This window comes from Danaus plexippus, assembly GCF_018135715.1.
Source record: "Danaus plexippus chromosome 22 unlocalized genomic scaffold, MEX_DaPlex mxdp_27, whole genome shotgun sequence".
NCBI classification, from domain to species: Eukaryota; Metazoa; Arthropoda; class Insecta; order Lepidoptera; family Nymphalidae; genus Danaus; species Danaus plexippus.
Genome location: NW_026869855.1, coordinates 937,017 through 949,635, shown reverse-complemented (window position 1 = coordinate 949,635; position 12,619 = coordinate 937,017). Strand labels below are relative to the sequence as shown.

General features: G+C 31.9%; 1 long non-coding RNA gene across 1 annotated transcript; it reads right to left on the bottom strand.

Annotated features, from left to right (window-relative positions):
• Positions 1-8,821: 8,821 nt before the first annotated feature.
• On the bottom strand, positions 8,822-9,982 carry LOC116773670 (uncharacterized). The gene is made up of 3 exons (XR_004353720.2): positions 9,922-9,982; positions 9,700-9,850; positions 8,822-9,041 (listed from the first exon to the last, which is right to left on the bottom strand). It is a non-coding gene; the product is annotated as an uncharacterized LOC116773670 (long non-coding RNA).
• Between the last annotated feature and the right edge of the window lie 2,637 nt (positions 9,983-12,619).

Sequence of the window (12,619 nt, the reverse complement as noted above, 5' to 3'; positions counted from 1 at the left end):
TAATATAATATAATATATCTTTTCCAATAACGTTTTTTTTTACTTTGAAACGTACCTAGCTTTCGACGTGGACTCAACATGGCGGTAAATTGGTTCTTAACGAAATAATGTTAGATGTATTGCCTTAAATCATTTTGCCTTCTTACGCTATATATAGAAACAGCACAGATTTAATGTTTCTTTCTATGGTTTCGTTATTTTTTTTTGTTTTAAAATAACCTTATAATATTACAAGTGAAATTAGAAAAATTTTGTAATATAAGTGTGAGTTTATAAAAGAATACTTGTTAGCTAATTCTTAATTTCATTCTTATTCTTTTTCTCAAAGAATTATTTTTTTGTTGCAAATCAAATAAATGTGACTTCTGAGGGATGAGGATAACATTTTGGAGCAAGCGACAGTTTTTATTTAGAAATGTTTAAAAATGTATAATGAATTTTTTCGTTGTTTTCTTGCGATAAAGTCGATTGAACATGCACTCATATTTAATTTCATTTTCATCTGAGAACATTTGCATCTTATTGTTTTTTTTTACGTTGTTTTTCTAGTAAATAATAATTTCACAGATCCCGAATTCTGGAAATTATAATAAGTGTATGGGAGGTGGCTGTCCAATGCCCATTTTCTATGTGACACATTTTATTTGGTCACAGTTATACTTTAGCGGTAGAAAGTTTACTTAGAGAATTTTTTTACAATCGTGTTGACAGTATACCCACCTTCATGCATTTATGTTCAGTGAGATTAGTACTTTTTTCTGGACTTTCTCGACCTAAGTAAGCCGAAACTCGACTTAAAACTTTCGAAGAGCTTTTAAAAAACCACTGTTGAGTTCAGTTAAGTTCAGCTAAGCTTTTATTATTTATAAAACTTTTCATTAATACAAGTATTTGAATGAATAAAATCTTGATAATAAAAATGACCAAAATCAAAATAAATTGAAACGAATAAAAATATTTAAATCTAAATTGTAAAATCTCTTTCAATATGTGTATATTCATTGCATTTAAGTGTAATTTAAAACGAGTTAACTCGAATATGCTTTAAAAGGCGCCTTTAAGATAAATGTTCTTTAGAAAGACATTGTAACACTGCAAAAAAAAGTAAAATAACAATACTGAGATGCCGAAATCTACTGAATCCATTTTTATTATAGAATGTCACAGCCTAGAGCTGAGTTTCCTTGCTCTAAATAAACTGCTCGTTATTATTGAGGTCGTAACTTTAATTTAATTTTGTCACAGGAAAAGCTGGAAGCTTCGGTGTCATCTTTTTATTGTTCGAGAGTTTCACAAAAATATTATTTCAATATTCTTCTGTAAGGCTTTAAACGGATTTTCTCACACTTGTCAATTTTGTCATCATTTTAATTTATTTACGTTCAAACAGGAATATCTATACTCATGCGTTTTCATGATTTAAATACAAATAATTTTTCAATTTTAAATCTTTTAACTTTTATAAATTATCTTTTACAATATTCGATTATCCCTTTTTGTTATTCAGTATTATTTAAAAAGTCTGCTTAATCCTGAATCCAGCTTTCTTGTCTTTAGCACTCGCTCCTCCATTCCTACAGTAGCAATGTAGTAAAATAAGACAATTGTTAAAAGTAATCAATCCAGGTTATGTATTTGAATATTAATTTATAACATTAACTAAATAGTAGAATTCTTTTATAGCAAAAATTTTACCAAAACCAGGAAAAATTATCTTAACTTTCTCTATATTTCATGGATTATTCTTTCAAAGAAAAAGCACCATATAGAAACAATATAAACTTATTCTAAATTAATAAACCAATAGTGTTTCACAAAGACAACATGAATTACAAGAATTTTTTTAGCGACCTAATTCATTTGACATTAATAATTATGTTAAATTATTGTCTCGGCTAACATTCAGGACCAGCTTCCATGGCTGATGATGTATGCTGATGACATGGCGCTCATTGAAGAGAGCCGGTTGATGTTTGAGAGGAGAGTGAATCTCTGGAAGGGTATGCTTGAGGAAGGCTTGCGGGAGCCCGGAATCTTGCACTATCCATATAGGTTAACCTGCCGTTAAGTCGGAAAAGTTCAGGTACCTTGGATCTATTATGCATGAGTCCGGAGGCATCGATCGCGATGTCCAAGCCCGGATCAGCACTGCTTGGGCGAAATGGCGTGAGGTCACAGGTGTGGTCTGCGACCGCAGAATGCCGCCCAAGCTCAAGGGACTAATATACAAGAGCATAATCCGACCGGTTCTCTTTTATATGGCAGTGAATGCTGGCCAGCACTGTTCAAGCACACTCAGGAGCTTCACGTCACGGAGATGAAGATGCTGAGGTGGATGTGTGGCGTTACGCGGGCTGACCGTATACGTAACACATTTATTCGAGGTAGTCTTGGAGTCCGTGATGTAGCGGATAAGCTTCAAGAGAGTCGTCTGAGATGGTATAGTCATGTTGCACTCCGGCCTGAGAACTACGTCGGAAAAATTTGCCTTGATATGTCTGTCCCTGGAGTAAGACCCCCCAGGACGCCCAAGGAAGCGATGGCTGAACACCGTGAAGCAGGATATGAGTGCCAATGGACTTACCACCGAGGATGCCGAAGGACGTGCAAAGTGGAGGATTATAAGCAGGAAAGCAGACGCTAGCTAAAGCTGAGATAATTGCCAGGAAGAAGAAGAATCATTTTAAATTATTATTGAGATATTTTAGCATTTTTATAATAAAGTACTTAAGAGACGAAACCTCTCAGCATTCCATGGAAACACCGTGCGGGTTCCGGGTTCTATAAAATCCTATTAACTGTAAACAATGTCAAAATTTCCGTATTTATAAGTTATTAGTGAAAAGTTATATATGGTAACACTAAACGTCACTATTACGACCAATAACTTTCCTAAATTACTTTAAAAAAGTTAAAATTTACTTTTAAATTTACAACTCAAAGTTTATTTTCTATCTTCTATTGTTATATCCTTATTGTATTTAAAATTTAATAATTTTCAATACTTTTAAATCACACAAAATGTTATACTTAATGTTTGGAGCAAAAATTTTTCAAAGTTTTCTTCGTTTTTCTGGACTTTGATTGACAAAAATGTAATAATATATTTTTAATTATCAAACATCCAAAAAAGGTCTATTCTTATTAAGTGGGTAAATATCTTAGCCAAACGTATCTCTTTATATACTGATTTTTATTAAACAATATATATTACAGCAGTTAACAAATTTTATTATTTCTTTACTAGTTTAAATTTTAATCTACATAAGTCTACAAAAATAACAATTTTGCAGTCAACATACGAACTAAATATTTCATATAATAATCGTAAAATTAATTTGTAAAATAGATAAGCTGATTATAACGACGTCATGACATATGTCAATTAAATAATTTTGACAGTTAAATTTTATTCCTGACCAAAATAATGATTTCTCGCCGATATTCCGAGGATGTTTTTCAATAATAACAGATGTGGTGTAGACTTTTCTTTTGCATGATAGATTTTAATTTGATTTATTTGAAATTAACTTATAATATTTGTAATTATATATCAATTTTGCAATTATTAGGTTTTTAGAATCATAAGTTTATGTTGGGGACAATGAAAAATCATTATAATAAAATAACATTTCTTTAGTCATAAATACTGTTGCATATAATTATAGGAAAAATATTGCTTTTGAATCTGTATTTATTATAGGATTATTCATTGTGTTTTATAATTTTCTCGACGTTATCCTGTAAAATATTTTGCGGCTTTAATGTGCAGTAGGTTGATGAAATTACTTTGTAACTGTGATTATATAACGTGGGTGTGAGGCCTGTACACTTCATAATATCCTCGATAAGCTTGGTACAGTCACATGTAAGTGTTGCCAGGTATGGATAGATATATATAACGTAATATGCACAGTTTCTGAAATACGAAGATCTATCCGTACAAGCTTTCATGCGAAAACGGAAATCAAATAGTAGGAGAAATAATATAAAAAATACGAATAAATTTAACATTTTTAATTGCAAAATCTTCAATATATGTTCCGTGGAAAGGAAGAAATATGAAAGCTTGATGCATAGCAAAATAAAAATTATATGTTTCAAACAGTGGATTATAGTATTATATGTATACATTGACAAATGAATATTCTTATGTTAACATATTTAAAGTATTTTTTGGTATTTAAAATTTTGTGCTCTACAGAAATAAAAGTATTTTAATATGTATGTATGTACAGATTTTATAATAGTCCTAGGTCTGTCGCAGTCAGGTCATAACTATCTAATAAATTAAATTAAGTATAAAGCAATCATTTATCAAGTTTCCTGATGTTACCACGACCTTGTAATTAATTGAATCGTACATTTCCTTAAATTTCGTCCAGAGTAAGATTTAATGAAATCATAATTGCCTCTCTCCGGACCTGAAATGATGTTCGTATTCTTTGCAAAAGATTTAATTTGGTTTAACTCAACAAAATATTTTAATAATTAATCAACTATCTGAATTTGTCAAAAATATATAGAATTATATAAGAAAACATGGTGGCTATATACAGTTGTTAGAAAAGTGTTGTGCATTTTGATTAATATGATGAAGGGGCGCGAATAAAATCTCCACACACAGTCCATATGCAAGGCTACACTTACACTTATAGTTTTCTAACTAGGATAGCCTAAACATTAATTAAATAATAGATCCTGTCATATATGTAGTTTTAGAGCCTCTGTTTCGTTAATTACTCTGTAATTGGAACGTATTTTCAACATTAAAACATAAGGTTAATAAAATAAAAATTATTAAATTTGAAGTACATGTTCCAAGATTTTGTCAAGTTTTTTCTTATTTATTGTCTAAATGATTAAGCCAATCAATGTTAAGTTTTTAGCATCGATCTTAAAAACCTGCAAAAATTTTAATTGGTTGAAAGACCAACACATTTCTTTTAAAATTCGACCAGACTGTCTTATAATATTAAATGTTTCCTCTCCATTTGAGAGACCTGGCAGCAAGTTCTTTCATTACGCATTTAGCACATGCTTAGAAGAATGATTATTAACTAAAGTGATTTGAATGATGTCCAACCCCGCGGTGTCAATATCCACAATTAAATATTATAGTGGCGCTATTTCATGTAACTCTCTAAAATATTTTTAATTCTAAAGGCACATACATAATACCAAGTGATGCAACTTTCCTTCAAGGAGGTTTTGATTTATAATTATCGTTTAAAGTTTAAGTTTCCATAAACTAACTGCACCTAATTGGAACGAAGAGCAGAATAAACAAAATTATAACATGGTTCCTGAGCTACTTAAAGTTTATTTTGTCAAACAGTTTATTTTGTAACTAGGATAACACATAACACATCATTCGAAATGATCTAATACCAGGAAAATCAAATATTTGATATGCACCATCAAATATACATAACTTCAGACTTCAGACAGTGGTTATCCACTGTCTGAAGTTTGCTATAGTAAGGGTTGTGTGGTGTTTGGGTTGTGTGGTGTTTACCCCAGTGCAAGTGTTTGAATTACTTCGATAATGTTACAGTAATATATGACTGCAAATCCAGAGGAGTCAGGTAGTGTTACAAACAACAGATTATAAGTTTGTATAAATACAATGCAAAAAATGCATATAAATTTCAAACATATATATTCTTATCTTAACCGTAATTGCTGTATTGTAAATACTTCACTAATAAAATAGCTAATATAACTTTAGAGGTCGTAAAGTTAAAATCTCTGGATATTATTTTGTTTACGAAATTTTTGTTTAAGCCATATTCACTCAGAGAGTCGTAAAACAGCTATATCGAACTTAAAAAGTCATAAAAACCTAACAAACATCGGAACTTGGGACATAAACCGACAAAATTATCAAGTTAAGTCAAAGTTGACTGGCTTATATAACTTGACATGTCAATAATGAATATACTCCATATCTAAGAATACATTTAGTAGTTAAGTAGATAAGAAAAATAATAAATCGCAAATCAAGAATATAATAAATAGTAATTATAACATTAACTGTTCTAAGTGAAGCTAAGGTTACTACGCTGTTTTTATTAGATTAAAACGACATAATTCCAACAGTTCGATTCTTTTACAGCAACCGTGATCACGGGCACACGAAATGAAAATGTGAGAGACCTTCATTTTATCTCATCACAGTCCGAATACGCTGCTGCGATGGGTCCGAACTTCTGGCTTCCGAAAGCTATCAATGCGATGCTTGAAAGCAAGGAAGCCTGGGCGGCGGTTGCCTTTTTTTGTCAGGACCGCATCATGCAGAAAGTGGTTGGGAGCTGTTTCGCTCCTCGGGATAAGGAGGATACGTGCTAGAAGGAATTGCCTCTCCTTCGCCAGCTGATTCTGGGTGCGGAACACATATTCCAGCATTGAACTGATCTCACTACCGTTTGAAGGGAGCATGGTTGCTTATTTCAGTACTCTTGTTTGCCCCCAACAACATTAGTAATAAGTGTCCGTAGAACCAGTTCCGAGACAGAAAGGGTGTTCCACCGGCGGTGCTGAGGTACCCCAAGCTTGGAGGATCCCACAGCATAGTCATATTGACGATGAGATGCGCCGGTTGGTTCATAGGTTTAAGTCAGACACAACACCTAGTTTTCTTCGGGCACTGAGGGTCGAAGGAGTTTTCCCCATTAAATAAAAGGTTTTTATCACCTCATATGCTCGACGTTCACGACGAAAAGGTGAACTGAATAAGAAGTAGCAGAAATCCTACGACATTCATGTATTAAGATTTTATTTTGATATGATTTTAAGTATTAAATTTTTTTCAGGTCAATATTTTTCATGTCTATTCAAACTCTTGCTTCATCGAAAAATCCGCGATAAAGTTATATTTTAAAAAAGAAACAAATGCTAGATTTACACTGCGCTTATGTTCGTTTGTATTTCAAAGTACTTTAACTATTATACTATAGTGATTATGTTGATACGCTGAATCAGATATTCTGTTTATATTAATTATTCTTGCCAGTTCTGTTCAATTTAATAGGTTATATAAACTAAGTGTAAGTAGATTTTAAAATTACAGATTTTTTGTTTAAATTCTAAATTCTTTGTGATAATACGACACATTTGACAAAATAAATTACCACCATATAGAGAACCTAAAATAGACATCACAATTTTTTTTTAATGGATTGATAAATCGATTAGATTGGATGCCTTTTTCATTTTCTTCCTCGCGAATTCAAGATGGGTCATCTTAAATTTTAATTTTACACTTAAAGCAAATAACAAGCTTAAAGTACAGTGTCTTAATACAGGTGAATACTCGTATGTTTTTGGTTGGTTTTCTTTAAAAGGTTTTCTTGTTTTTTTTAAAGCATGTAATTCTTCTTTACTTTTATCATAAGTGCTGTCTTCCTCGCAAACTCCCAAATCGTCTAAAACACAAATTTTAGATATGCCATACCTCTCAACTGGTTTTCTGACACGGTTACTTGCTGTAGGTACTTCATTTACACTCATATCACTTTCTTCTCCACATACTGTATTATCGGAATCATCTGATATACAATTTGTACTGGAGGAGTCATATATGACAGTTGGATCATTCTCATACAAGACAGACTGATTAATTTCAGATGTTTCTTGGTATTCTAATGATTGGTCCTTTTCTTGATTTTCATCTTCCACCATCTTAACCTTCTTATAAACTGTCGTTCTTTTCTTTTTATATTCAGGTTCATTATACATCTCAGCTGATGGTTCTTTGTTTCTAGATTGTATAATCTATATTCTTTTATATTTTCAGGTTGGCCGACTAACATGAATTTCATGGCTTTCTTATCCCAGTTTTGTCAACAAATACTTTCACATCACTGACATCAGGCTTTTTCCCTGTCCATATCTCAAATGGTGTCATCTTTCCCACACCTGAATCCCAGGGACCTGTTTTTTAACTAAATAGCCGTATTGAATGCGTCAGCCCGGAAACTTTTATTTTAATTGAGTCTCTAAGAGTAAACATCTTGCACGTTCAATAACTGTCCTATTGAACCTTTCGCAAAGGCCATTTTGTTCGGGAGAGTAAGGATTGGTCTTTTGATGCATAATTTGATTTTAAATAGTTTTTCATCTGCTGTGAGTAAAACTCACCACAGTTGTCTGTCCGCTGACTGTTAATTTTATTTCCAGTTTGTTTTTTAACTATACTTTGAAATTTTCTGAATAATATATGCACTTGATTTTACTCTATCAACAAATATACAAATGCCATTGGGCTGGCATCATACATGTCACGAAGGGCAGAAAATATTTTGCATCGCCTAGAGATTTGGTTTCCATGGGTCCAAATAAATCTGCATGAACAATTTATAATATGTTTCACATCTCTTGTTTGAAGATGAGAAGGGTAAACGTGTCTGTTTTGCCTCACGACATACTTAGATAGACTTAGTTATTGGCACTAATTGAGACTCGGAGTGCACCGGGCAGTGGTCAGATGACCCTAGGGGAACATTGACGGGCATACGTAGCAGTGCGGGCGAGTGGTCTTCAGCATTAGGGATAAAATTATAAAATTTTCATGGGTGACGGTAGCTACTTCCCATCGGGAAGGCCGTCTGCTCTTTGGCACATTAAAAAGAATCTAAGGATTTATCATAAATTACTAATTATCAGTAGTTTAATTTTAAGTAAATATTAGTATACTAATTCAAAATGTCGTCCGAAAGCAATTTGCCTTGCGACAAGGGGTCCCTTATTATACCGACTGAGTTGGATTATACACTTCGTCATGAAATATAAAAGACTTATAATACTATTTATTCTTTTTATTTCATTTAAACTACCAACAATAGAAGATCACGATGATATCTGTTACATGTTCTATATGTCCACAAACTGTGCTACAATTATAACATAAGTTACAACAAACGACATGAAATTTACTATCAAGGACATGTCAAAAGGCAGAGCGCGGTAAATGCAAAGCTTTAGAGGTCTCAGGTTTATGTATTCTACTGTCCGTCGAAGTTCATCCGCCATCAAACTATCTGAAATAAATAATTTATATAATTCCATTAATATAAGAATGATTACACTTTTTGTTGTGGTACCAGCAATAGTTTTTTTAATGAGAACTCAGTACACAAGAAAAAAGTAATAAGAATGTTATAAGAGTTGACTTTAAACGTTCACGTAAATGTGCAAAACTATATTCAAAATTAAAGTTTTATTTTAATTTCTTTCGAGCTAAAGTCACCGGACTTCCGAACGAGGAACGGATTGTGAAAGCAGAATTTTTTTTGCAAAATTTGGACATAGTTTTAAAATTTAGCGTTTATTTCTTTTAAATATATTTAAGTCATAAGTATGTTCTATTTGAAATTTAATTTACCAAACGATATAGAATCCTGTTTTTATTTATTACAAAATTTATGTGTATTCTATATTATTACCAGAACAAGAATCTAAGATTCAGCGTCAGGATTCGAAATCAACCTTTTGGTTATTTTCACTAAATAAGCTACCTTGATCTTTCCTGAGTCAATCAATCTTGATTGAATCAAGCATTTGATGTAACATTTCATCTGACTAGAAATTAAATTAAATTAAAAAAAAAATTAAGACACAAAAAGCATAATTCTATTTTACAAAAATTTCCAGAAAAACATTCAACATATTATTTTGTAAAAACAACATCTTCATTACCATTTTCCTCTAGAGATGACTTCAATAATCCATCCTTTATATTATAAACCGCATTTCGTGATAGTTCTAAATATATAACGGGTAAACTTATCATCACAAGTAAATGTAATGAAAGGAGTAACACCACCACGAAATTGACGTCAAAAGGTTTCTGAAAATAACCGAAGTGTTAGATGTATGAAATGTTTAGCAAAAATATATGCGAGATAATTTGAACCATACATCTTTAAATAAAAAGACCAATAGGCTGTGAAAATATACGACGCATTTGACAAAATAAATCATAATCATGCATAGCAACTGAAACAGATGAAATAATATTAGTTACGTCTATAAATAATTGCTAGGACCTGGCGACCCTGAATTGGTGAATTGCTATAGCAGGTCCCAAATCACCCTAGATACGGGCAGGAAGGGAACCCGGGAGTTTTAGTGGGTATTCCCAGTGCCAATACCATCAGACGCTGGGCGACCCCCACACAAAACTCACTGTCGAGCCAGGGTAGTGAGCAGTCTGTAAGAGGATTTCTCCCTGAAAAAAAAAAAAAGACCTGGCGACCCAGGTCATTCTCCCACGGAGATGATCTGCCCAAACGAATGACCGGTGGAGTTGAGATTGTTTGATCGATAACCCAGATCTGTGGTGATTTTTATCTAAACAAATTTAGATCGGACCACCAATTTCAACTTTAGGCCCGGACAATGGAATCATGTCCAAAACAACGTACGTAAAAAATGCGTTGCTTCGTTTCCTAACATTTTTGCTTGACAATTGTTTCTTCTAATAATGAGTCGTTTGTTTTTAAATAATCTACATATTTGACGTTTGTATTCTAAATATTAAGTTTTATACAAAAATAGCTATAGAAATATCTTAGTAAGCAAAATTTATTGCTTTAAAATATAAGTCTCAGTCTTCAACGGGATTAATTGATATTCCTTTATTGTACTCACATAATATATCAACGGTTTTAAATAGCTATCTTACCCAAATAAGTATTTCATGATCCATCTCCTCCACAAACGACACCAAGCATTCGTAAACATTCAAACAGGTATCAATATACTTCTTCCTATATTCCCTAATACTACTACAATTACCATCCAATATAACATTCACTAATCGACATTTTGCTTCCATATATTTATTGAGAAGATTCATGCGAGTGTAAAGAAGATGGAATACAGTAATTTTAGAAATATAACCAATGTAAGATGAAAATAATAAGAATATATGAAAGTAATCCAACAAAGAGTACAAGTCGGACGGAAATATTAAGAATAACACGATTCTAATCGTCATTGTGATAGACATAATAATATATACTTTCTTATCCATAGAAGGGTAATCGAACGTAAATGTTCTATCGGTAAAAGTCACTAAAGATTCCAGACGGCCTATAAATTTCCCTTTCAATATTAGTGCTGCAATGCTGTTAACGGCATATTCTGATACATTCACATAGAAAGGATTGATGGGTAGTATCGAATGAGATTTAATCTCTGGAAACATAAAAATAGATCCCAGAATAATCATCAAACACAAAACACAATACGCATGTAACGTCAATTTAAGAATTAACGATTTTCCTTCGTAGCAATAGAATCCAACAATAAGTCGGGAATATCGAATACTTTGAGTATTCATTGTGATGACAGACAAAAATATTTTAAACGTGCTATTGTGTACTTGTATACCAAATACGATTGTGTTTCTTACGATTGACGATAATTTCAATGTACATCAAATATACTCGTAACAAATGGGTTGCCAGTAAGTAATTGGAAGTAATATTATCTATGTCCACAGACTTTGCTTGTTGTTTTGCTTGATTTACTGTTTCTCTTTAGAATATGAACACTACGTAATTTTATTTTTTTACGCTTATAACTATGTGGAAAGGCACCTAAATTTGTAATTCCTTGATTTCCAATAAAATAATTGCAGAATGTGCGGGTTAAGACATATGGACAATATTTAAACTTATAATTAATTAATTTTGTATTCATGTTACGGGATTTGTTATTATTTATCTGTTATCACGGTCAATACTATTTTGAATTAAGCCATGATAAAGTGTAATTGCGGGTTCATATTGGAAATTAAAGGAAGGCTATAATTTGATGACGCGAAATCAATAGAAATCTTTTGTTCGTAGATTTTGTTTCATATCAAAGTAAATTTTAGAATTAATATAGAAATATTAAAGAATATTATTTGTATTATTATTTTTTAATCATCTAAAGTGGAAGCGTATATTAAGCTGCCGTTAAAAATAATGTTGTTCGTAACATTTTTTACATAACACATATTAATCAAATCCCATTCACAACTACGAAAATGTGTTTAAAAAATCAGAGTTTTGTATGCTTTTTAATGAAACAATTGATTTTTAGATCGTTTTACACTTTTAATGCATTTAATTTAGAACTTAGTTTAATATCCGATTTTTGCTTAAAGCTTATAAATGTATATATCGGCGCAAGCAGCTTCAACGACGGATGCAACATGAAAATAACTGGCATCAATTATTATAACACCTTATTGGTCGTCGTTACTATTGTTAAAAGTAAAACGAAATCAAAGAGAATAGAACTATGTTTGAATTCTGGTTTAAATATGACGTCTGGACGCACGACAGCGGACTGCAGAGTTCAGCGAGTGCGGAGCATAAAGAACCTTCGAGAAATACAAGAACATTTAGAAGAATTGAAGTTTCATTTTAAAATATCTGGAACTTACTGAAACAAGTGACATAAGTGACGTCAGCGAGGCTGGCGTCCTGTCTTTAAAACAATGAATTTATAATAAAATCCGATATATACATAAACCAATACATATATCATAATGACATATTTCATTAATTTTATTTGTTCGTCTATTTTTTTCGTTTAACTTTAAATCGGCTCACTTAAATTT